The sequence below is a fragment of the Protopterus annectens genome, chromosome 8.part0 (assembly GCF_019279795.1).
Source record: "Protopterus annectens isolate FY-2018-M chromosome 8.part0, PAN1.0, whole genome shotgun sequence".
In the NCBI taxonomy this organism is placed as follows: domain Eukaryota; kingdom Metazoa; phylum Chordata; order Ceratodontiformes; family Protopteridae; genus Protopterus; species Protopterus annectens.
This window is the reverse complement of record NC_056741.1, coordinates 659366276-659393688: the sequence shown is the minus strand read 5'-3', so window position 1 is coordinate 659393688 and position 27413 is coordinate 659366276. Positions and strand designations below refer to the sequence as shown.

Below are 27413 nucleotides of genomic sequence, written 5' to 3'. Positions count from 1 at the left end.
AAGATTAGTAAATCCGGGGGATTGTTTAAATATAGTGACACTTTTCAAGCTATAGATTTGCATTAGAAACACACAGATAAGAATCTGAAAAACTGAAAATGATGTGTGTTTCCTTGCAAACTACTGTATTTCATTTAACAAAGCAGAAGCTATCTGCAGTCACTCAAAATTTGCATTTACTATAATCATAATGTATGTTTTTTTCTAGATAAGGGTAGAAATTTGCAGATCATTTTGGGGACTACAATTGCTCTTCTTCTCTTCATCATAACAGTTATTGTCATCTATTATCATAGAAGACGTAAAAGTGGTAAAGTATAAAATCACTTGTTTTATTATCAAGATTGCAAGTAAATACATTTTCTGGACCAAATTAAAACAACTTTTATTTATTTTTCTATAGAAAAAATAACCAAATCTGAAATTAGTATGTGGTGAGTATTTTTCAGTATTTTACTATTTCTTCTGACACAGATATTAAATAAATTCAGACAAAGTAGTAGTAACTTTTTTATCTAATAACAGATCAATCTTTGAAAATATATTTCAATTAATTAACATTTTTTGGAGCAGGTAGGTGTGCATTTAATGGGCAGTTTATACATGTATCTAAAATGTGTGTGTGTGTGTGTGTGTGTGTGTGTGTGTGTGTGTGTGTGTGTGTGTGTGTGTGTGTGTGTGTGTGTGTGTGTATGTGTGTGTGTGTGTGTGTGTGTGTATATATATATATATATATATATATATATATATATATATATATGTATATATATATATATATATATATATATATATATATGTATGTGTACACACACACAGACACACACACACACACACACACACACACACACACACACACATATACATATATATATATATATATATATATATATATATATATATATATGTATGTATGTCTACACACACACACACACACACACACACACACACACACACACACACACACACACACACATGCGCATGCGCTCACACATGCACACACACGTGCATGCACACACACACACACACACACACACACACACACACACACAGACACACACACACACACACACACACACACACACACACACACACACACACACAAATGTGCGTCTGTGTCTGTGTGTTTTTTTTTTCCAATTCTTGAAGTCTATCTAGGCTATCAAATATACAGTAGTACAGCACTGTAAAATTCTTTTTTAAAATTTCTTTGGCTGCTTCTCACAGTTGACCTTCAGCAGCTCCTAGAAGTTTCTGTTGTTATCAGGTTTAATGAATCTGAGAAGCCTCCCCTAGACTTTCTGCAATCCATTTAAGCCCTGTGTTTTTTGCCCCTCATAAGCTAATTTTTTCATAAGTATATTTATAGTCTTTTTTTTGCACAGCATACAGTTAGTTATTATCACAAATAGATAATTTTTGGGGGTTTTCTGTAGTTAACCTGGTTACAGATAATGGCAGGAGTTGTGATTTTGATACATTATTAGAATATTAAAAGGCATTATGGCTGTTTAAGCTCAATGCAAATTCCATACCAGAACTTAATGAAATTATTCCCATTTTACCCATTTTAAAATTACGGTCCGGTGTTGTTTAATGTGGGTTACGTTTATACGTAAAAAATATTTTAAATTATTTATGTGTTATATAAATTTATTTATATGTTGTTGAACAGTTTTTAAAATAATATACATGTTTTTTATTTTTGTTTTTAAATGTTTTTATTGGTGGTTGCCGTGATGTCATTGTTGGGTGGAACATATAAAAATGTTTTGAATTTTTATTGTATTGAACTCTGATGAAACCTAGCATTGTCTTAGCAAAAGTTCTTAGTGTATTTATTAAAGTGTTGCCTCATTACACGGCTGTTGGTTGACTACCCTAGACACTTTCTTGTTTTTGATACCTGGTTTCTGTTATTTCATTGATTATTGTGGCTTTGAGTTTCATTACCTTTGGCTGTGGTTATGGCAGCCTTACCTGGAGACTTAACTGTTTTATTACAGCAACTATCGACTTATTTTTCGGAGCGATATTAATGGAAGGTCTTTGCACACCAGCCCTACTATTTCTACATAAATTGTAAATGAGGAATGAAGGCAATTTAAAAGAGCAACCTGGCAATGTTAACTCTGTACCAGCTGGTGGAATAAGGATACTGTTCCTGAACAGGTTAGAGGGAGACATGATTGATATTGTACTGTGGTTAGCTGCACTAGTTATAGATTTAAACACTCCAGTGTTGGAATCTGCAGGCAGTGGTTCTTTGGACACTCTATGTAGATCTGAAAGTGTTTTAAAAGGTTACAAACTTTGCAGATTGACAATATCTATTTAAAAAATTGTATTACCTTAAACCATGTTCCAAGAGGTTTAAGGTTCAGAAATTTCCAACAGATATTGAGGTGCCCCTCTGATGCATCAAGAGTTACAGGAGTTGTTTGACAAAGCTGGCTTGGATCTAGTCAGGATTATCATCCAGAGAATGAGCGTAAGTTAAATAAATTAGATACTGAGATCAAAATGTTGAATGACAATATCACTAAGGATTTGGCATTTGACATACATTGCTTCACCTACTATAAATGCTTGCTAACATTTAGATTTTAGTGAAGCTTAACCAGGGAAGGAAATCCCTTAAACTCATCAGGGTTGCAAAGGAATACTTTTAAAAATGAGCGTACCCATTACCTAATTGCACCTAGGCACAATCAATCAATAATAATGTTAATGTAAGGGGATCTGATGTTGTTAATATTACTCCAGTACAAGGAGTAGTGGGTCATGAGCCAAATGACAATGATGGAGGTGAATAACATGACTTTGATGAATTTTTTGTTTACCCACCCCTGCCATGTTTCAAAAGAATAACAGAATGTAGACGACAGAACCAGGGTCCCCAGAACTAGCAGCAGAATGTGGTGAGACGTGATAGGAAAGGGCAATACAAGGGAGCCTATCGGATTTACAACCAGAGGTACAAACTTTAGGACCAGATCAATTGTGTGAGTTTGGATCTGGACATTTTTGGCTTTCATATTTACAATTTTACTGACATTAATTTAACATCTGGGCATTATTCCCTATTAATGAAAGAGTTTACCTTTGTGCGGTCATTTACTTCTGACATTGCCAAAGTACTTGTCATTTTAAAGCTATACTCCAGGCAGTCAAATTTGAGATTGTATTTTAATGATATAGACCAAATTCTAGTGAGCTGTGTATTAAAGAGAAAAAGTACCTTTGTCTCACCTTCCCACCCATTGGTTTCAGTTTTTGAGCAAATAAGTGAACAAAGTTTCAGGTGTTATATTAATTCAAATAAGTGTTTTATTGATAATTTAAAAGGAGAAGTGAGAATGATTTTGCAAGATTTAATGAATAATAGGAACATAAGAATTATGAAACTGGACAGGGGGTAGTCATTATCAATTAGATGAATTAAGTGTTTAAGGTGTTTGACATTCTTAATGATAATAATACATATGAGTGAGTAGCAAAAGCACAGATTAATATAGCATATGCTAAGATTGACTGTTTTCTTCTTGAAGCCTTATATGACAGTACTGCTACTCAGGTGGAATATGATTGATTGCTAGTGGAGAAGCTGACTATTCCTAATATCTTTGGCATCCCCAAGATCAACAAACATGTGTCAGACCCACAAATGAGACCTATAGAAGCTAATGGTGGGTCAAAGACTGAAACGATTGCTGAGCTTGTGGATTTCCATTGCAAACATTTTCTACAGCATACAGGCCATATTATTCATAATTCATAGCACCTCATAGAATTACTTTGGGGGTTGATTTATAGTGAAAATATATGGTTTATAGCCATTGATAGAAAGAATCTTTTCTCTGTAATTTCACACGATCCAGGCTTGGACTTGTTTAGAGAGTGCATAAGTACTGACAAAAATCTAACAAACAGACGAATCAGCTTGTTAGTGGACCTGATGGAAATTGTATTGCTTACCTTTTTACATGTTGATGATGAGTTGTTTAGACAACCGTCTAGTGTAGCAATGGGTGCCAAGTACGCACACATCTTTGCAAATTTGGTGTCAGTTTAATGGGAAGAGAATTATGTTTTGCATTATAGTTTTGCTTATCATTTTTTAGCACATTATAGATTATTTGACAATATTTTAATTTTAAGGAATGGTGACAGTCATTAAATAGAGGTATTTATTGAATATTTGAATAAATCTAAGGCATTTCTTAGGTTTACATTTAAAAAGGATTGGTACTCTATTGAGTATTTGAACATTTGTTTATATAAAGATCTGGTGTACTCTTGTTTTCATTCTACCATTTGCAGGAAGAAGACATACTCCAATTCCTTTTCTTTTTGTACTTTGATAATTGTCACCCTGTGTTCCAAAAATGAGGAATAGCGAAGGGACAACTGGTATGGCTATCCGGAATTATTAATGATGATTTTGTTTTTACAATGGAAACTGACATTATATTGGATTTGTTTAGAGAAAGAAACTACTCCCAGAATATATTAGTTAAAATAAAAAATGAAATCTTGGTTGCTAGGAAGACTAGACTTCAACCAATTATGGTCAAAGGTGGAAACAACCGGTATTTTTCAGTGTTCACCAGAACAAACTGAGAATAAGGTTGATGCTATGATTATTCATTATAGTCATAATGCACAGGGGTTAGCTACTATTTTAAAAAGTACGTGGAAGACTGTGTTTCCTCCATATGTTAAAGATTGCCTGGGTGGACCTGCCCATGTAGTCTATGACAGAGGATGAAATTTGAAGGGATTTTAGAAACTGGACAACAATCTAGAGTGCTTGTTTTGAGATCACGTATGAGTAAATGTGGGACTTGCAAATTTTGTAAGTTTATTAATGAGAGTCCTTATCCTGCAGTTTTTCACTACAACAGAACAATTGCTTGCCCTGGTAGGATTAATTGCTATATTAGGCAAGTTGTATATTTAGCTAGATACATGACATATCAATCATTCCATATAGGAAAAACAAGTAGACATCTTAAGGAAAGAATTGGAGAACACATATGGGATATAAAAAATAAGAAGCATGCTAATGCCATTTATATGCACTCCATTACCCAAATTTTAAGACGTTTTTGTTTTTTGCAGCTCACATGGTTTCAGATGATGGTAGGGGTGGAAATTTGGACACATTATTAGAATATAAAGAGATAGTATGGCAGCTTAAGATCAATGCAAATTCCAAACTGGGGCTTAATGAAATTATGCACATTTTACCCATTTTAAAATTATGGTCCAATGTTGTTTAGTGTGGTTTAAGTTTATATGTAAAAAACATTTTGAATTATTTATGTGTTATATAAATGTATTTATATGACGGTGAACAGTTTTTAAAATAATATACATGTTTTTTGTTTTTAAATGTTTTCATTGGTGGTTGCTGGTGATGTCATTGTTATTTAAAAGTGTTTTGAACTTTCATTGTATTGAACCCTGATGAAGCCTAGCTTTGTCTCTATGAAAGGGGTCAATGAACACTGGGTTAGAAATAATGCTGTTGTTTCTGTTTTTTTAACCAAGTACAGTATACTTTCTGATGCTCTTGTGTTTTATCTTAAATAGTGCTGCAAATATACTGTAAATTATTCAGATCTAAGTACTACTTTTCCTAAAAGTGCTAGTATAGTGAAGAGGTGGAAACATGAATGATTATGGGGTGTATAGTCATTATGTTAATGAAACAGTTATAGGTATACATAAAGTACCCCAAAACAGGGATGCTTTCATCTGTGGTACCTGCTGTAGTTATTCTGATGTCATAAAATAATTTCATATGATTAATGTCAAAAAAGTATCTCTTATACAGCAGTATTTGTGTGATAACATTTAATGTTATTTATCCCCTAAGATGCCCTGTAGCCTGACAAATAAAGATTGAAAACCAGACTGGTGGAATATATATGCAAATTTAAACATAATAAAAGCAGGTGTTGTTACTGTTCACTTTAATTAGTATCATAATTGTAATAGTGAATGACCAGAAGCCATTGTTTTACAACAAATATTACATAATGAAAAATGAATATACTATTAAAGGTTATGTGTTTTATAATTTAACAACTCTGTATTGTTAATAACTAATGCTCATGACCTTTATTGGTTTACTGTTTTGTTGGTTAATTAGTTTGGTATTTTCATTGTTGTTTCTGTGATATTTAAATGGGCTGTTTTTTTTTTTTTACTATTTTACTAAATGGCATTAGCCAATGCACTAGAGTTATATGTTTTTTTAAAAAAAGTGCTAAACTTGAATTTTGTTTTATTCATTTATTACTTCACATAGTATTGTCCAGGATAACCTTTACTCCCTCCACCTCTGAAGGCTCCTGGTTAGGGTGATGTAATCAGTACAGAGTCCCAGACTATCCTAATGAAACATGCCATCCAATTATAGGTTCATAGGTTGGTATTAGGCCAGGGGTCTGCAACCTTTACTATCAAAAGAGCCATTTGGTCCCTTTCCCACCAAATAAAATTCATCAAGAGCCACAAAACCTATTTGACCCCTAAAATGAAGATAACACAGCATATAAAGTTTTATATATACATATTATACTATATATAAAAGAACTAAGTTAATAAGAGTAATATTTAAAATCTGTCCCTATTTTTGTTCCTTTGTTGGGATTGCTCAATCTCTCTCAATGTGTGTTTGTGTGTATCATATCTCTCGACCTCTTACAACAAGAAATCTGGACAAAGCCTTAAATAATGGGGCACAAAGGCCCAAAAATAGGGACACTTTTTAAATATTGCTCTTACAAACTTAGAAAGTTGATTGAGTAACAGATGTTGTATTAGCATGAATTTTCTGAAGGGTATAAAAACTGAAACTCAAATGTCTGTCTATTTTTTATGAATTCAACCCTTAATGATTTGCCATAAAAACACAATTTTATGAGAAACAGACCAAAGATATGAGGCAAAAGTCAGGGCATTTTGTGAAAATCTGCACAGTTGAGAGGTAACTGCATGTGTGTGTGTGTGTGTGTGTGTGTGTGTGTGTGTGTGTGTGTGTGTGTGTGTGTGTGTGTGAGTGTGTGTGCGTGTGTGTGTGTGTGTGTGTGTGTGTGTGTATGTGTGTGTGTGTTTGTGGAAAATGCATGTTAACAGAAACCATGTTATTCTAGCAAGTTTCTAAGTTTAAAAGAGCAATATTTAAAATCCGTCCCAATTTATGTTACTTTTTTCCCTTTATTTGTGGCTCTGTCCAGTTTTCTTGTGGCAAGACTTTGAGAGGTATGGAAACCTTTCAGGAGATGCTGCTGCTGCTGCCAGGGGATTGCTTGATTGCTGTCAATGTGTGTGGAATGCATGGAAACAGAAACTGTGTTACTCTAGCAAGTTTCTAAGTTTATAAGAGCAATATTTAAAGTCCATCGCTTGATCACTCTCGGTGTGTGTGCATGTGTGCATGTGTGTTGTGCTGTATAGTGGCCATTATTTTTCAAAGCTACAGGGAGCCACTGCAGAGGGGTAGAAGAGCCACATGCGCCGCAGGTTGCAGACCCCTGTACTACACTATCAGCCTTAGGGCCTATTCAAGCCAGCCATAACAATTCCCTGGCTATTTCTTCCCGGAATATTTACTTCACTGGTCCCCTGTCTAGCAGGCCAACTGACATGATCCCCGGGGTGAATTTCCTATCTCTCATCCAATTGTCAAGGTTCCTTTTGAAGAGGGCCAAAGAGGCACTCAGCTTGACATGTATGGACATTGTATTCCAGAGTATGGGGAGTATCTGGGTCAGGAACCTATCCCTCCATCATGTCTTGTTTATTGTGATGATCAGGTTTAGATCCCTGGAGTGTGTGGCTCAGAGGGGATTGAGATTTCTTTAAGTGTAGCATGTCAACAGCTCTAGGTTTGACATGGCTTTGTATGTTAAGCAGAGATTGCCTCTGAGTAGGCGATATGCGACAGAGTATAGCTGGAGTTTGTAGTTTATCACCACTCTCTATCAGGAGTTGCCTGTATTTTTTAAGATAAACATGTCCCAGCAAGAGAATCTTACTCTTGCATTGTTTAAGTTTTTCCTCAGTATGTCTGTTTATCTTTATATTTGTTTGCTTTATATTGCTTAGTACTTGCATTAGATTGCCAGTTATTATTCCCCAGTTTTTGAGATAATCAAACCAATAAATTATTGTGCAATTTCACATATAAAGATGTTAGAGTTACCATCTGTCCCACTTTGCAAGGGCAGTCCCTCTTTGGGCAGTTGTGTCCTGCAAAAAAATTGCAAAAATGGAAAATGTCCTGAGATTTTAGGACAAAATTATTTCTTCTATTTTATGTAATAGTTGAATAAAACAGTTACTCTGTATATGAAACACCTAAATGTTATACAAAACAGAATTAGCAACTAAAATGCTACAAGAATAAGCTTTTATTTAGGCAAAAAAAGTGAAGTTTTGTCCTTTGTACTGGCCGTGGGTATGTTACAGCCTGCAAAATCTGACGTTTGTACCAAAAATGTCCCACTTTTGACATTTGAAAAGGTGGCAACCGAAGATGTATATGAACATCAGTGTTTGTGTCCCACTGCAAACATTGCTGACAAAAATCGTATAGTTCTTACTACAAATCAGTAAAATGTTTTCTGTAAGTAAATGTCTATAAGATTGTCATTACTTGACGCTCCCCAAGAACGTAGGTTGGGGCTAAAATGAACCAGTAAGACCAGTAATTAAGAAAAAAAATTATGAAGAAACACCAGCATAAAATAGCTGATTTTATTTTATTTTTCTATATATAAGAAAACATTTTGAATTTGACACAAAGTATGAGCTCAGAAAAAAACAGCTGTTTTGCTTCCTGTGATTTTTCAAGCAGTGGTTGGGATTCATCATCAAACATTGCATAACAGAATACTAATTAGTAGCTATATGATGAGTGCAAGAATTCAAAGAGAAAATGTAGAACTTTGTCCTTATAGTCATAATCCCCATGAAGCACAATCCTGAATATTAGGGCTAAGAACCCATGCAGTCCTCATCTATAAATCCCAACTAGTGCTTTTCTTCAAACAGTGTTTTCTTTTTTTAATTATTAATTTCTTATAAATGACTCAAACTGGGATATTTCTAACTTTGTTACTAGTTGATGTTTCAATTGTGTTTGTGTGTAAACAGAGACTAAATATACATAAAACACCACAATTACTCAGTAATTGAAAGAAAGGTTCAGTTGTACAATAAAATATACAGCAGCCTTTGAGTAAGTATAAAGCATTAGAGGATTAAGGACAGACCCGCAATACTGTAGAGTGCATGGGTAGAGCCATTGGCAGTGTAAGTCATTTACTAAAGTGTTTTATTATTGAGTTTATTGATTAACATACTTTAATCAAGTTATTGCGGTATATTGTACGAATACTAGAGATGATGTATCATCTTCCAGTTTGTTACTGTCCACGAGTACCTTTCATAAAGTAAAATACATACATTAGTTGAAGAAATGCCTTACAGTTCTAAAGTACAGACTTATCTTTTAAAATTAGTTTTATTTGAAGGTATAAAAATGTAAGCTAACAGTCTTCACAAAGGATGGATTGGGGTAACTACAAAACTTAAATAAGAAAAGAAGAATGATTGTACTAGATATAATGATCATGATCACATTTTTCATGAAACAAGCAGATCTCAGATATCTTTTGCTGCCATTTACACTAGTCATAATCAAAACATGTTTTCCTTAACATTCATAACTTCTGTGTATCTTAATTTTGTGGTCAATATTTTCACAATATAAGAATCCTCACTACCTTTTCTCTCAGCTTATTATTCTCCCATGCTAAAGTCAACAATGATTGTCATAAGAATAATTGCTGTTATGCTACCATACCTATTCATGTGAAATATATAGCGGATCTTAAGTTCATACTACACATCACTGTAAGATATTTCTGCAGATTGCATTTCCCATTAATTCCATTTGTAAAGAGGGAATGGCACACCTTAACCCTCTCTTCTTTTAGAACTAGTCAGTTGTGATTAAGGAGGGTATACACCCCTCTTAGAAATTGGATTAAAAGAAAATGAATTTTGACAGTTTGACTGATGAGCAACACACACCAAATTATGAGCACTTAATTCTAAAAGTCATGCAGTTGCTATGATACCCTATTGGGCAATACAATGCGTATCTTGATCTGGCCATGGCATTTGATATGGTTCTCCATTCAGACATTGTTGACAAACTCACAAAACTAGGAAAAAATTCCATGTCAGCTACTCGATAGCCACCTGGCACATGGTTAGGACACAGGAAGTTATGATAGTGGGCAAGAAGACCAGTCACCAGAAGAGTTTCTCAGGGTTTGGTGCTGGGGCCAATCATTTTTGTATCTGTTTCTCAGAAGCCCTTGCAAACATTAAAGCCATCTGGTTGACAGTTTGTGGATGACTGCAAAGTTGATGAGATCATTGAACCCCCAAAAAATGCAAATATCCTCCAAGACATGTTGTAGCAAATTAATAATTGGTGCAAGAGTCATGGTCTAAAACTAAATGCAAAACAATGCATAATAGTAACCTTTGGTAAGGCACCTGTTCCTGAGAATTACACCACATAAGATACACCCCTGAGAGTTGATCCAGTGGTTGGTGACATAAGAATCCATGTGGACAGTGACTTGGCCTTTGACTTTCATGTGTCTACCATTGTGAGAAAACCATTCTATACTGCACAACTTATAAGCAAGGGTATGGCTTCCAGGTCCACAGATGTCATGTCCACCTTTACTCGTCCATCATCAGACTAATCAATGAGTGCATTACTCCCTTTGATACGTACCTTACCAAACATTTGCAAGAACTGGAATATCCACACAGGATCTTCACAAAAAGAATGCAAAGCATAAAGAACATGGCATATGGAGACCACCTCAAAGCCTTATTCCTGTACTCAAGCTCATTACAGATTTCTGAGAGGTAGTCTGTGCCTGACATGCAAGGCAGCATCTGATTTGGTACTGATGGATTTGCTTCACATCCACAAGTCTAACAGCATTAGAAATAACTGATAGAAGGACCTTAAACTTGGTTGCAACCTAAATATAACATGGAGGGATCTATATATATTGCATAGACTACCCCTGCTATAGAGCAGGCTTTCTATCCATGTGAAGCTATTTGCACTGACCCTATACAAATGCAACCTTGACTAGTGGATGAAGAACTGGAAATTTACTCTTGGACTGGAACCTAAGACCCTGTTGGACTTGTACAACTTGCAAGTGCTCCGCTACCTCAACATAACTATAGGACTTTGGGTAACATAATCCTGTTATGTACACATTCAGAAATATGGCCAGCCCAAACTATTTGCAGATGGGTAATGGATCCCTTCATTTACAAATGGGAAAATGGGAAAATATGGCTCAGCTTAAAAGAGCTGCCCTGGGGTGTTAGTCTAGTAATTGTAATATGAACATATAGACCAATTCTCAAAACAATTCAAGAGGGAATAGATATTTTTAAAGTATACTGTATATTTTATAGTTATAACACTGGATTTAGCCACCTCCATCTATCTGAGCAGGAACTAGCATAAATAACAATTTGGAGAGCTGTGACAAGTGTAGAAGTAGATTATCTATACTTTGTGCTTTTATTTTTTTATTTATTCTTTAACATTTGATAACTGAGTAGGCATGCTGGTCACCAGGCATATTCAGTCACAGCTGGAACCCATAAAGGTAACAGGTTAGTACATCAAACATAATCCGGAAAATGCAGATTTACAACAAATTCTTTAATCAGACACATATTCACAAAACAGGTAGAAAAAGACAACTTCAGATTAATAAAAATATTTTGAATGCATGGATGTACAAAATTTGGAAATGGCTTCTTCAATTAAAAGTGGATTCACAGTTAGTAAAGGGAAATGCTTTGTTCTTTACAGTTGTCAGTACAAAAATATTCAAGAGCATCATACTTGTTAAAAAAAGCAGCACAATATTTACAAAACAACTTTTGATGTCAAAGCAGCAAGAACAATAAAATCCATAAGGGGGAATTTAAAAATGACAAATATACTGCATAGTATCTGTATTGCAATGTGCTTAAAGTTAACATCTTTTTTTGTTAATACCTTCAACAATTCAAGATTATACTGCAAAATTATGCTTATCAGCAGCCCATCATATATGAAAATGGTAGTATCAAGTAATTCAGAACAAGGCTAAACAAAGTTAAATAAGAATCAAATGACACAGCTTAACCACGTTCTGTTTATCTGAGTATTTTCTGAATATTCATGCTGTGTATAGCCCAGAATGACACATTTTAATAACTACCTATCTTTTCTAACCCAGCATAATGTCAAAACATATGTTTAAATGCTTGTATAACCAATGATTTCCATATGAAAATGTATTTACATAGTAGCAGTGGATCAATAAAACCTGATATTTTAATTGTTTAATCATAAAATAAGCATAAAGTGTATGTGATTTTATAGTGTGTAGTAAGAGTTTTCAGAAGGATACATCAGAAAAGAAAGAATATTTATCACTTAGGTTCCCTGCTTTCATTTTCATATCAGACATGCTTGTTTTATGGGAAGCATGTGACAAAGGATGGTGTACCTTGGTTCAGGCTGAACAATATAGCCTATTGGCAACCAGCAACATCAGCAATACAGTAAAGATGTGATGACAAACATTATGTATATCTTGTTTTATTTGTTTTCTAGGGAGAGCAGTGTAAACAACAGTCAAACAGTCATTTACCAAACTGTGAAAGGTACAGGTAAGACATTTTTTCTATTTCATGCTTTAGCACCTGTTACAACCAGTGACTGTTAAATGTTACTCTTTCATTACAGCACAGGCTGCAGTCAAGACAGTGATGTAAATTGTTAAGGCTGCATTCAAGGTATGCTCATAAATAAGGTAAAGGACTCATTAGTAGGTCCCTTTAATCAGGATGTTTAAGTCTTTATTGGAAGATGGCTATGTGTTAGATGACCAGAATGAAATCTTTGTAGCCTATATCTACAAAGAATTATTGAAGCTGTAAATAAATCCAGACAAGTTCTCTGAATAAGAAATATTTTAACAATATTAACACTCGAATAAATATAACCAGATCCTAGAATCATCTTAGAGATAGTTATATCCAAACTTTTTAACACTGACATGCCTCACAGAATTTTATGTTTCAACTAGTCAGGCTTCACATGATAGCATTAATACCATTGACATTTAAGCAAAGGTGATGGACTTCAGACATTTCTTTGGGTCATTAACAGCCTGAGCTATGATGGCATTACTCCTCACTAACAAAATGAATCTCTAACTGTCTCACAAGCAAACAACCACTTGTTCAAACATTGAATAATTTTTCAAAATGGATGATACTGAACTTAGATACTCCCCCAGATTTAATAAAATCTATGTAGGCATAGTGTAGAGACTACATGGAAGGTACCATGGCCATATACATGGTTCCCCTTCAGTAACGCACCATGCATATTAATGATGGCACATTACTGAGGGATAGCCATGGAATACGGTCATTGAATCAGTGTAGGGAGTGTGTTACTAACTGTGTCCACAAATGAGTAACACATCCCCTGCACTGTCTATGTGTTATATCAATGCAATATTTTTTTTTTAGGTTTGCTTAGCATGGTGCAGTGTGCAGCAATTGACACATGCCAGACATCTAAAAATAGAAACCGGATACATTTAATTATTAATGCAAAGGTCAAGTTTAAGCACAGCTGAGCGGGTTTTCAAAGTGCGGCATTATGCCCTGCAGTGTTTAAATGTAGCTGAGAGGTATATCTAAAAGTACAGCAGCATTCTACACATCCAGATAGTTAGAGTGACAGCCTTATGTGCAGTAGATGCAGGTTTTGAACACACAGAAGGGTTAATAGGCATTTATTTACCAAATGGAAATTATGCCAATTATTTTAAATTCTGATATGCTACACTCAGCTAAGCTCCCACTAAACCCTGCTAAGCCATGCCAAGCACGGCTAAAACAAGATCTGTTTTAGCACTGCTCAGCACTGCTTGGCTCCATGCAGCTCTGCTGAGCTGGTTTGCACACTGCTAAGCATTGCAAAGCATTGCTAAGCATTACCAGTTTAAGCACTGCTCAGCTCAGCCACACTGATTTGCGTGGTGCTAAGCAACGCACCATTTTTAAAAATTGCCCAGTGGCGTGTAAGGGTGGGAAAACAGGCTATATTAAGCACAATAGGTGAGAATGCTACAGAGTCCATTGGAGTTCAACCTGTGAGGATACTGTGGCAGTTGTTGGAGAGGGTTCATGCTTTTGGGTGCAGCGGTAGGGCATTGAGGAGTCCAGGGTCATGATCAGACTCCTAGCGAATAAACATGAAAACTGGCTTATGCAGGGTGGTTACCATGGCTCTGAGTGCAAAACAGAGTGCTGGGACTGGCTGGCAAGGGATCTCACCAATGCAACTGGTATCCCCTGCACAGGTGAGCAGTGTCATCACCACCATGATGACCTGAAAAGATGAAAGGGAGATATCTTGGATGCCTGGGTCCAAGAATTCTGGGTGGGCAATGATCCACAAGTATTTAAAACATGAAACACACAGCAAACTATGAAACTGAAAAAAAGAACCAAAGGCAGTCTGGATGAATGAAAGAGTGAACACAATTCCTTCATGTCTGTCAACATTTACATCATGCAAAATGTAACGAAGATTCAATTTTCTAAAAAAAAAAGTTCAAAGTCAACAATCAATTTTGTGATGTTAATCGAGCAACTAGGTATATAAGAAAAATGTTTTTTTCAAAACTGAAATAACATCTTTAGATAAAGTGCTATTAGACAAATTAAAAATGCAAATTTCAAAATCAGAAACAGTTAGTTCTTCTTCCTGTTGTTCCTTCTCTTTTATTTTTGTTTTGTTCTGGGCCTGATTTGACCACTTGGGAGTCTGCTTGTTGCCACCCTGGTCCATCAAAAAAGGACCCGACTCTCGAAAATTTTCCGAGGTAGAGGCAACCTTAACAAATGGTGCATTGTTGTTACCAGAAACTGTTGAAGTTTGCTGAACAGCAGTACCATTAGGGACATTGTTACACACTACACTGTTGCTATTTTCAATTGCATTATTATCCTGGCAGTTGTTAGCCTGGATAACATTATTGTCATTAGCAGTCACAGTTGTATTATTTTCCTGATAGACCCGGTGGCATTGCACTGGATAGGCCTCATTGTTAGCATAAGCTGATAAGTCTCTCCATAATTTAGACTGCTTCCTTGTGACTATAGCTGCTCTATGTCTATAAGCTTTTGCACCAATACTGCTGTATAAATCAGATAGCACCTTAAAGCAGTGATGTCCTTTAATTTTAGTTTCCAAAATTGCTATATTTCCTTTGACTGTATCAGTCTCCTTTACATAATGTGTTACCAGCATCCGCATCATATTAATAGCCATTTCATTGAATAAATTAACCATCTCAATGTAAAACAGGTTACCAGGACTCACACAGTTCAGAAATTTTGATAGTCTAAGCCCTTGCGGAACACATTTACATTTGCTACATTAGTTGAGGTATAAAACCTCCACCTCCAAAAAGACAAAATGAACTGTCAGTTTTTCTAATTCAAAAATGTCCCTCCTACAGCTGCCGACATCATTGTAATTATTATTTGAAAGAGTACTTACATTGTCACCATTTTGCACATAGATGATGTCCAGAAAAGTATTATTTACTTCTTTGAAGACATAATCCAGATATCTACCATCAATGTGAACAGTTGTGTTTCCACTCCAAAAGGTTTTGTTGTTCTCATTTCTGCTATTGGTGTTGTTACCATTGTAATTTAGCTCTCGGTTGTTCATAGAAGCCAAATGTGACTGGGAAACGGATCCCACCTGAGCTGCGAAATGGTGTTGAGATCCATAAAGTTTCAAAAAAACATCTTGTATAGCTCCTGTCACAGTCCTAGCAAGTTGCTCGATGAAAAGAGTGAACTATTCAGACACTGAATGCACTGAGAGGTTAAGCAGTATGTCTTGTGTGCTCTCTTCACAGGCCATCCCACTGCAGTTCGAAGGTCAAGGATGTAAAATGTGAAACACAAGCAAACTATAAAACTGAAAAAATGAACCAAAGGCAGTCTGGATGAATGAAGGTGTGAATACAATTCCTTCATGTCTGTACAAGAAATGGAGAGTTATGATCCTTTCATACACCTGTCCTTCACATTACTACCTCCTTTTCAGTATATTTTCCCCCTGCTTGCCCACATTTTACCACTTTCCTATCACCCCCTTTTTCTTTACTTTTTTTATTTTTAGCACGGGTTTGGGTGGAGCTAAGCCATGCAAATCTGCTCAAACTGCTTAAATGTGCTTAAAAGTACCTTAATAATCTTATGTGTTTCTCACAGTGTTAGGCACATCTGCAAAATAATCACCACTGCCATATCTCAAACATGGGTCCCTATCAACTACATCACAGTGCATTAGTCCACTAGACCTCTCAGATCTGAATTAGAATAGGTGTTTCCAGAAACATATACTAATTGCCACTGACAGACTGCAAGTACATATAAGGGGAATTATGGCAGTGTACTTGGGACTGTGATGCAAACACTACACCAGTACACAGCCAAATAAATAAATAAATAACAATTGATGTACATGAGGCCTGGGATAGCAGGTATACCCATCAGCTGTACAGACTGTTGCAGAATGTCCACAGTTTTTCCCCCTATGTTTGGACTGGTTTCCTTAAAAACATATGTTTCTGGCAACGTAGTGGCAAGTCATTAAAGACTGAGATTAGGAAATCATGACAAACATTTGAGTGTCACACTTCATACCCTTCAGAAAACACATGCTATTCTTCTACATTTGTAAGAGCAATAAGTAAAGATCGTCCCTAGTTTTGGGCCTTTGTCCCATTTGTATGTTTGACTCTGTATAGAGTTCTTGCTCTAACAGTTTGACAGGTATGATAGCAGGTAACCATCCCCTTTCATCAGCAACATCTTTAAACACACCTGCTAAGGCAGCAGTGACAAAGTACATATGTCTACAACTGGGACAACTGCCTTTGAAAGCCATGCTCATAATGATGGATGCAGACAATGTGTATTAAAGACTGTATGCATGCATATATATATCTTGCAAATACACCTGCTACAGCACTGATTCAGTAGCTCAGTCTGTTAAATGCCTTGCCTACAGTGTGTTTTGCCACCCACAGTCCTGGGTTCGAATCCAGTGTGTTGCACTTTAATTACATTCTTGTAAATTCAGCAAATAATTACTGAGTCATGCAATTTTAACCCACACAGGTTGCTGCTACTGAATTAACCGCGACCCATGTTTGCAAGTGAAAGGCCTGTAGGTAGGGACACACTGCACATATTCATGTAGCCTAACTATATGTCACCTACTACTCTGTGATTGGCACTGTTATATAACAGATGTACCTTAAGCACATCCCTCAAGTGGACTGTAAAGGGTACCCTCTCCCTGGCTTTGCTGTAATGACAGAGCTGACACTGTTGCCTCAGTTACACATATTTGCTGTCCTTCAAAGTGTTCTCACTCCCCCATGTGTCCTTGGCTACAGCAGCAGCTGCAGCCTGCAACATATGCAAATGTATGTTAAGCTACTTGCTACAGACCTACCATACCTTACACCCCCAGAACAAGGGATCCAGACAAAACCATACATGAAGGGGGGCAGCGGTCCAGCGACAGCGACATGTTTCACAGTTTGCCCCTACAAAGATAGTGAGCTGATAAAATAGCAATTACTACATCAACGTGCATATTCTGATGGGTATGATGTCTGACACTCACATGTCTCTCCCCCCTTACTGATCTCAACCCACAATGTTTAACACTGAACTGCCAGATAATCACAATGTCATGGGACAATGGCCAAACATAGCATGCAAAACTGTTGGCATACCTCATAAATCTCAACAATGGGCAGTATTTGTACCTACCCTCTGTGATGCTGTAGTCTCCATACCTCACTGATGTCCATCTCAAAGCCTAGGAAAGGAGCAAAGGGCTACATAAAGGCCTTAAATATACTGCACCGTGGAGTCATGTCATTGGATAATGAAAGTGCAACCCAGCTGTTTTGAATGCAATTGGCAAGTGTGAGCCACAGATTGGTGCACAATTACCTGTTAATGAGCATTACCAACAAAAAGCAATCAACTGCCTATGGGAAACAGGTCTGTATGTTGCTTTACCAAGACAGACTATGATTTAGCAAGCTTTTTATGAGGATTTGTTCACAAAAGGATTACATCACTCTACCAGGTATGTAATACATGTCCCCATATAATGGGATGCAGATGGGAGGATGGAGGTATGGTGAGTAGGGATTACAACAGTAGGCTTGTAGTACATCTATGGGAATGACATGTTGGTGACACTCTGCTGTCCAACAGCTACAGGCATGCCTCCCAACTGTGTCTGATTTGAATCAAATCACAGCTGTGGCCCTCTTACTCCCCACTACAATGGTAGCTCCTGTACGAAAGCTAGTGGATTATGAGTTAGACACACTGACAATAAGTAAGGGTGAACATAGCCATAATATCACATGATGTACTGTTATTCAGCTCCTCTCAGTTTGTGAATGTCACACAGGAATAGTTCTGACATTGTAAAGGTGTCCCTGACTGTCCCTAATGTACTCTGACTAGGTCACTGTTTTGTTGACATTCGCACCTCATTCCTTGAGAGCTATTTCTAACATACCTGGCAACCCCCTACAGCAGGAATTCATGTCATAGCCATTATTAGTGGGGGGACACAGTCCCAACCTCAGCGACAGAGTGTACATATTGGCCATACAGAGTAATACTATGAATAGACTAACAGATATTACTGTAGCATAAGTGTATTCTGAGGGGTCTGGTGTATGACAGCCAGATTCTCTATATTCTGACAACAACCATTAATTATTGCCCAGCCATTTGCCAGACATCCACAGGTGTGTGCCAAAAGGACCACATATATCAGGCACCCGTACACATTACAAAAACATCTGTGTACTCGAGAGGTATGATGCCTACAGGGAAGATATACTACAGCAGGTTTGCATTACTGTCTTTGTGACACACTGGTATTGCTGGACTGTCCCCATATGGTTGTAATAACACACACCTGTTTGTCTGACAGTGGCTGTATGACATACTAGTGGGACTTTGCCCATAGGGGACACACCCCAGTAGATGGCATTGGTGGGTGTGGAGACATACAACAGACTCTGCCACTGCACACAGGGACATAACCGGTATTGCTACTATGTTGCTGATAGACACACATGTAGCATATTGATAGACTGTGGGGTATAATGTGGGAAGTAGCAGTGGATAGTGCAGGCCATTTTGGTTGTGCAGGGTCTGTTCATAGTGGATGTTCACATATCTGGTCCTATGATGTGTTCCTTCTTGTTGATAGTGCAGGCCATTTTGGTTGTGCAGGGACTGTTCATAGTGGATGTTCACATATCTGGTCCTATGATGTGTTCCTTCTTGTTGTCTTTCAGGAAGGTTTTATCGACGGAGGCAGCCACCATTTTCAGCCGCTGAAAATAATGTTATCCTGGATGGCCTCAGACTGTATCATAACATTTTGCTGTCCAGGGTTCACCAGCATTGTGAACAATGTGAAGCACTGTGGGCTGACCTCATCATGGCAGTCAACCAAATAGGCCAACCAGACAGGAGTGACAAGCAGGTCTGACACCGGGCCATAGGTATGGTCAATACTGCACAGCAAAGGGCAGCCACTGTGGTCAGGGACTGTGCTGCCACTGGTGGAGGGACTGCAGCAGAACAACCACTGCCAGCCACAGAGGAATTCCTGGTGAACCTGGGAACAACCATCAGCTCACAAGCATCCATCACCCCATACATCCTGGAGGAGGGTGCCACAGCATCCACATCAAAGGAGCATCCAGTTAAGCTTCCTGTGTTCATTACTATAATATTGCATCAGTCATTGTGGCATCCTCTACATACCAGTATATAAGTGTCAGGTCTATCTGCATTGGGGGCAGTTGGTTTTAATGCACAGTTGTGCACACACACACACAGAATGTCAGCAATGTAGGCAGTATCACATAAGCTACTGTACATGTGGATATATGCACATATTACCCTGTAACAATGCCACATTTGGTATTGCTTCAGGTGTGGCCGGAATCCAAGGTCTTGTACCTGGTAAGTGTGAAACTATTGTTTTACGGATGATATATACCCTAAGAATGTTAAGAGCTGCCATTTTGATCTAGGCACAACTGTTATGCTTAGCCAGAGTGGACTAGGTTGTATGTTCAATTATGGATTAGTTAACTCGGGTGCACTGAATGGGTAATCACAAAAGTGTATTTGCATGAACATTAACACATTTGCACTTAATTTTGTGAAGGACTATGTAGCCTGATATACAGGAGGCAATCACTCACAGATGCCTGTTCACACACAGTATGGAGATAGTGCATACCTGAGGGCAGTGATACTGTAATTGGCATGGTATGGTCATGAAGGGTGATTTAAAGGTAGGTCTATCAGATACACTGACATACTGCTTATCTCACAGGTGTATCATACTGGCAACATTGAGTGGATGTGGCTGCAGTGCATGTCATAAAGGGCCTGTCTTGTATGTATATGTTGTGTGTTTGTGTGTTGTGCATGGGATCAGAAATACGACGTGTGATGTATAATGCAATTGTGGCTCCTCACCTGAATGTGTCTGTGTGGAGTACCATCCATAATAGTGCAGGTAGTAATGTACTTATCTTGTCTTCCTCCTCACAGATGAATGTCAGAGTTGGAGTCTGTCCGCCTTACAACCTGATGTCAGTATCTCATTCGACTCTGATGATGATGGTGGTCATAGTGAGGCACAGGTGGGCTGTTGGTGGATGAATCTGTCTCATGGGTTGACATCCCACTTTCACCCTCATTGTCCCGGCACACAGTCAGTATGCCTACACATATCCAGTCACCTGAGGCCACAAATATAGAACAGTCAGAGTGCGGTGACATCGAACAGGACAGTGAGTGTAAACTCTGGCCATAGCCAAACAGCTGGTGAGGTCCCACACAGGAAGATTGACAGGGGTGCTCAGAGGATGATGCCGCCCATCCACCACCTGTCACAGATGTCACATCATGGGTCACCCACTTCAGGTTTCAGTCCATCATAGAGGCACAGGCACATTTCAAATGCAACACAGGTGGATGCTCAGGATTAAGGATGCATCACAGTCTGACATTCGTGACTGCCTCCACTGCATTGGTGATGCCATGGATCATTTCACTGATGTAGTGGACAGATGGTGGGCTGAGACAATGTCAGTGTTTCACTGGATGTTGTTTGTGCTGGAACATCTGGTTGGATTAGGACATCGGACATGTGGACATAGCTCAGCAACTCCATCTGCTGAGGGCGCACATCACCATGCACACTCACACTCTCGTAGTGGCAGTACCTCTAGCACCACAGAAGGGAGTATGTTGTCCACACTATGATGTGGTATGCCATGGGCACATGGTTTTGGGTGGTCCTGTGGGGGACACAGGCCCAGCAAACAGCAGTCACCATCAGCTACGGGCACTGCATCTGACCCTGGGCATGGTGGTGCCAGTGCCACTTCTGGCAGAGCCAGTTCCCTTGTTTGTGGCCAGAGACGGTGAACTGCCCACTCTGCCATATATGGTCCACAGCTGTCCAACATACACATGTGTAGGGCTAGTACTGGGTTTGACTGTTGACCAGCACACACTCAAACATCACTTGTCACATGCAGGTCACCAACAGACACACACAGCACCTATCCATGGCCCACATAACAAGCACCCCTTCCTGACTCAGACACTTGCTGTCAACATTTTGGCACAGCTTAGGCCTTTGGCACCCCCACAACACACCCTGTGCATGTGATGATGCCTGTGCCACATCCCTGCCAACTATGCCATCGAGTCAGGGACATGCAAATATGTGCCTGATGCACAGGATGACTATATTACTTTACATGTATGGTTTGTAGTGTGGTAGTGTTTAGCCATGCGAGCTGTTGTGAGCAAGACAGGTGCGGTATGCTGACATGTGTCATGCATACACATCAAAGTGTGTGTATCTTTGTTGCATAATGTTAGACTGCAAGTAGTATTGCAGACTGACAGGTGTCTCACATAACTGTGTATGTTTCATTTCCAGGGGTCTGAGCGGCTGAGCTATGGAGACTTGGTGGCAATACAGTGGCTCAGGATGTCATGGCAGCAAAGCAGAAATATGACTTCAGCAAGGTACGGATGTGTACATGCATGGTTACCTGGGTGCATATGTGCAGAACAGTGTGTCAGAGAAACTGGGGGCAGTCAGGTAATTATGCATGCATAACCTGTGATAAGGACTGCTATCCTGGGTGTTCTGCACATACAAACTTAGCAGATGACAGATAGCATTTATGCCTGTGGGCTATTTAGGGCCAGCAGCTAGTCACAGGACAGTAAAATGAATGATCATTGCATACCTATATGGCCATATGTGCACTGCTGCATGGGAATATATTTACACACACACACACACACACACACACACACACACACACACACACACACACACACACACACACACACACACACACTTGCCTGTTGTCAGATTAGAACACCTACCTATCTACTAGTATACACTATAGCAGTGAGTAATTATCACATGTGCCACAGACTTTATCCATTGTTACATTGTCACCAAGTGGTATTAAGTAGGATGACATCAGCAGGCCTTGTAAATGAGGCCAATGGGGAGGTTAACAGGTAATCACAGGGCTTTAAATTGTATAACCATTGCACAGAGATATGTGTTACAGGCATGTGTACACTGTTGCAAGGGTATATATTTATACACAAACACAGAGTTGTCTGTTGTGAGATTAGAACCCTTACCTATCTAGTAGTATACACTACAGCACTACATGCTTATCACATCCGCCACTGAGCTTATCTATTGTTAGATTGTCAGTCAGTGCTGTTAAGGTGGATGACATCAGCAGGTGTTGACAAGGAGGACAATGCTCAGGTGGACACTAGTCACAGGGTCATGAAATAATTAACCATTGCACAAACGTAGGCCAGATGACCATGTCTGCACTGCTGTAAGGGAAATATCTAAACACACACAAGGTGGCTGAAGGGAGAATAGAACTCCTGCTATTACACATTATAACTCACAGTACTTATCACATGAGCCACCAGTTAAATCTGTTGGATATGTAGCTGCAGCCACAGTACTTGTGGACTACGCAAAGTGGCCTTGTATTACACAGCATGTGTGGCCTGCAGAGTGAACCTGCTTTATGCTATTAGTGTATCTAGTATCCTAGCAGTGGGGTACCTGCTATGTGTATACAGGTAACAATTTTGCCATGTCCGGCCGATTGCAATTTGCTAGGTGGACAACTGGCTAGGGAAATATGGCCTGTCCAAGTCCTGCAATGAAGCCATTGCACATTACACCACCTGTTCACCATTATCTGTTTACAGGGTGACATTCCATAGGCACAGGGTTCTGTGGTTGGGTGGATTCTGTCATGATATGGCCTTGGTATGTTACCATCAGATAACTGTTGTGTGTGTACATGCAGAAAACCCCAGCATTCTGTGTGTAATTGTGGACATTCGTACATTCCACACACACATATACACATGTGTATATATATATATATATATATATATATATATATATATATATATATATATATATATATACATACATATATATTACATATATATATATATATATATATATATATATATATATATATATATATATATATATATATATATATGTATATATATATATATATATATATATATATATATATATATGTATATATATCTATATATATATATATATATATATATATATAGGTCCAGTTTTTTTATTTTGAAAGCCCAAGATCCCAAGTTTTGAAATATCGAACTCAAAACATCAAGATTTTGGAATCTCAAAATTAAAAAGTGGACCAAAAAATAAAAAAAAAAAACTAAACAATGTTTTTGCATGGGACAAACCCCCCTGCACCCCCACACACCTTGCAACTTAAATATACCATCTCTGAGATCGCACTACAGTGAATAAAATGGTAAGCAGTTCTCTTCACTGTAGCGCAATCTCAGAGATGGTATATTTATTTGCAGGGGGTATGGGGGGGGGTGTAGGGGGGCTTGCCCTCCTGCAAAAACATTGTTATAGTTGTTTTATTTATTTATATTTTTCACTTTTTAATTTTGAGATTCCAACCTCTCGACTTTCTGGGATCGGTACTTTGAAAGTCGAGATTCTGGGCTTTCGAAATTAAAAAGTGGATTCATATATTTATATAGGTTTACTATCAAAATGTCAAGGTGACTTACTTCGACCATTCACATTCCCGACCCAGAACAACAAAAAGGAATTATGATGATTGCTTACAATGTTGATTCCATCGAAGGAAAGAATCAATATTCAAACACTCACCATCCTGAAAAAAACATCCGGTACAAGGCAGAAAACATCCTACCATTTTATAGGGGGTAACCCCCCCCCGCATCCCACACACCCCCTGCTACTTAAATATTCTAACTCCAAGATCACACTATAGAGTGGAAAAGAGTAATTTTCCCAATCCCCACTGTAGTGTGATGCCCTTCAAAACACTGATGCTCCAAACTGTGAACACAATCTCCATATCGACATTTCACAGTCGACAGGAATTGTGTTCGCAGTTTTGCCTCTCTGCTGCTCTGTTTTCATTCTTCTGCCAAGGTAAGCTGAGAGATCAGGGATGTAACTGTAGCAGTGTGTGTGTGTGTGTGTGTGTGTGTGTGTGTGTGTGTGTGTTATGTGACTGTGTTATATACATATATGTGGAGGGTCTAAATCACTACACATTTATGTATCTCTCTCTCTCTCTCCTCTCTCTCTCTCTCTCTATATATATATATATATATATATATATATATATATATATATATATATATATATCGTCATCTTCCTCCGGCTGTTCCCATTAGGGGTCGCCACAGCGGATCATCTGTTTTCATTTCTATCTCTCCTCTGCATCTTGCAATGTCACACCAACCATGTGCATGTCCTCTCTCACCACATCCATAAACCTTATCACATGCCTTCCCCTTTTCCTGTTACCTGGTAGTTTCATCCTTAGCATCTTTTTCCCAATATACTCAGCATTCCTCCTCAACACATGTCCAAACCAATGTAATCTTGCCTCTCTGGCTTTGTCTCCAAGCCTTCCAACCTGGGATGACCCTCTAATATACTTATTCCTAATCCTGTCTACCCTCGTCACACCCAGAGCAAATCTTAACATCTTTAACTCTGCCACATCCAGCTCTAACTCCTGCCTTTTTGTTAATGCCACTGTCTCCTATATATGTATATATATATATATATATATATATATATATATATATATATATATATATATATATATATATATAGTGTGTGTGTGTGTGTGTGTGCGTGTGTATAAATATATAATACAATATAAATATATATATATATATATATATATATATATATATATATATATATATATAGGTCTACATGAAAACGCCGACAGTGCACAATGCTGACGATGAGAACACTGACACCGGAAGATCGACAACAGAGAAGACCGACAGTTGAGAATCCCAATGCTGTGAAAACCAACATGTTAAGGTAAGTGTGCGATAGGGATGGATGTTAGGGTCAGGGTGTGGGTAAGGTAAGTGTGTGATAGTGACGTACATTAGGGTAGGGTGCAGGTCGGGTAAGTGTGCGATAGTGACGGACTTTAGGTTTAGGGCCAGGTTAAGTGAGTTAGGGTTAGGGTGCGGGTAATGTAAGTGTGCGATAGTGACGGACTTGAGGGTTAGGGGTGGATTAAGTGAGTTAGGGTTAGGGTGTGGGTAAGGTAAGTGTGCGATAGTGACAGAGTTAAGGGTTAGGGGCGGATTAAGTGAGTTAGGGTTAGGGTGCGGGTAAGGTAAGTGTGCAATAGTGACGGACCTTATGGTTAGGGTTTGGTTTATGGTTAGTGCATAGATAGTTGTGTATGTAAGGTTTAGTATAGGTTTGTAAGGTTTTTGGTATGCTTGTGTTGTGTGTGCATTTTTCGGGAAAGATATTTGTTTTGTTGATTGTCGGGATTTTGGTTTGTCGGGCATGTGAAGTTTCGAGTTTTTGAACTTTCTTTTTTTGTCGTTTTTTCGTGTCAGTTATTTAGTTGTCGGTGTTTTAGCATGTCGATGTTATCAGGTAGACCTATATATATATATATATATATATATATATATATATATATATATATATATATATATATATATATATATATATATATATATGTATATATATATATATGTGTGTGTGTGTGTGTGTGTGTGTGTGTATTTATACCCCATACTGATAGATAGGTTAATCATGTGTGAGGGGATAGAGACAGACAGATACGTATGCATAGCTGTCTGTATGCACAGACATATATTTATTTATTTGTTTTATTTATTTTGCATTTGTTGACTGGGATAGTTCGATTGGATACATGTCCATTTTCAGTGGCAGCATGGGGAGTAAAGCTCCAGTACTACAGATAAACTTTTACACAATACAAAAAGAAAGACATGATTTACAGGGTGCATCAGTATTGCTCTCATAGAAGACTAGAAAAATTTACAATCTATCATAATTAAAAATAAGTAAGGTTACACACTATCAGTTATGATCAAAATTAAGTATTGCATACAGTGTAATTTAGCACACATTAGAAAAAAGGAGTTAGTCTGGATTGAAACAGGGACATAGCCAGTCTGTAGTAAAATACCATTTGAGACTTTTATTGAATTGAGTTAACGAGGGTTCAAGCTTAAGGTCAGCTGGAAGTGAATTCCAAATTTTGCCAACAAAGTTGGCAAACAGGGAGTCACCTGCTGAGTTGTTAGTTTTGAGTGTTTGAACCAGCAGTTTGTAGAAGAGCAAAGTGGCCTAGAGTTACTATAGGAATTGATAATGTTTTTAAAGGCAGGTGTATTTTCAGGTTGGTTGAGAACCTTGTGTGCTACTATGAGTTGATTGAACTGTAGGCTGGGCAATTCTAGCCACCCTAGGAGATTAAGATTATGACAGTGGCGTGTCCTATATGTGGAGCCAGTGGCAAATCTGGTAAATGTTGTTATAGCTGCTTCAAGTTTGCTAAGATCAGATTTGTTCAAGTTAATGAGTATAGTGGAGGCATATAGAAGGGTAGATAGTAGATGAGTTTGAGCAATGGCTGTCCTGGCTGACAGGGTTAGAAAAAGACTATTTTTATATAGTGATCTGAGTATCTTATTAACAGTTT

The 27413-nt window shown here is 37.9% G+C and overlaps 1 long non-coding RNA gene across 1 annotated transcript in view; it reads left to right on the top strand.

The window, feature by feature from the left end:
• The first annotated feature begins 205 nt into the window (after positions 1–205).
• LOC122808969 overlaps positions 206–27413 on the top strand; it is a 66908-nt gene continuing 39700 nt past the window's right edge. The window contains exons 1-3 of the long non-coding RNA XR_006365849.1: positions 206–310; positions 404–434; positions 12737–12792. This is a non-coding gene — a long non-coding RNA (uncharacterized LOC122808969). The remainder of the gene's footprint in view (positions 311–403; positions 435–12736; positions 12793–27413) is intronic.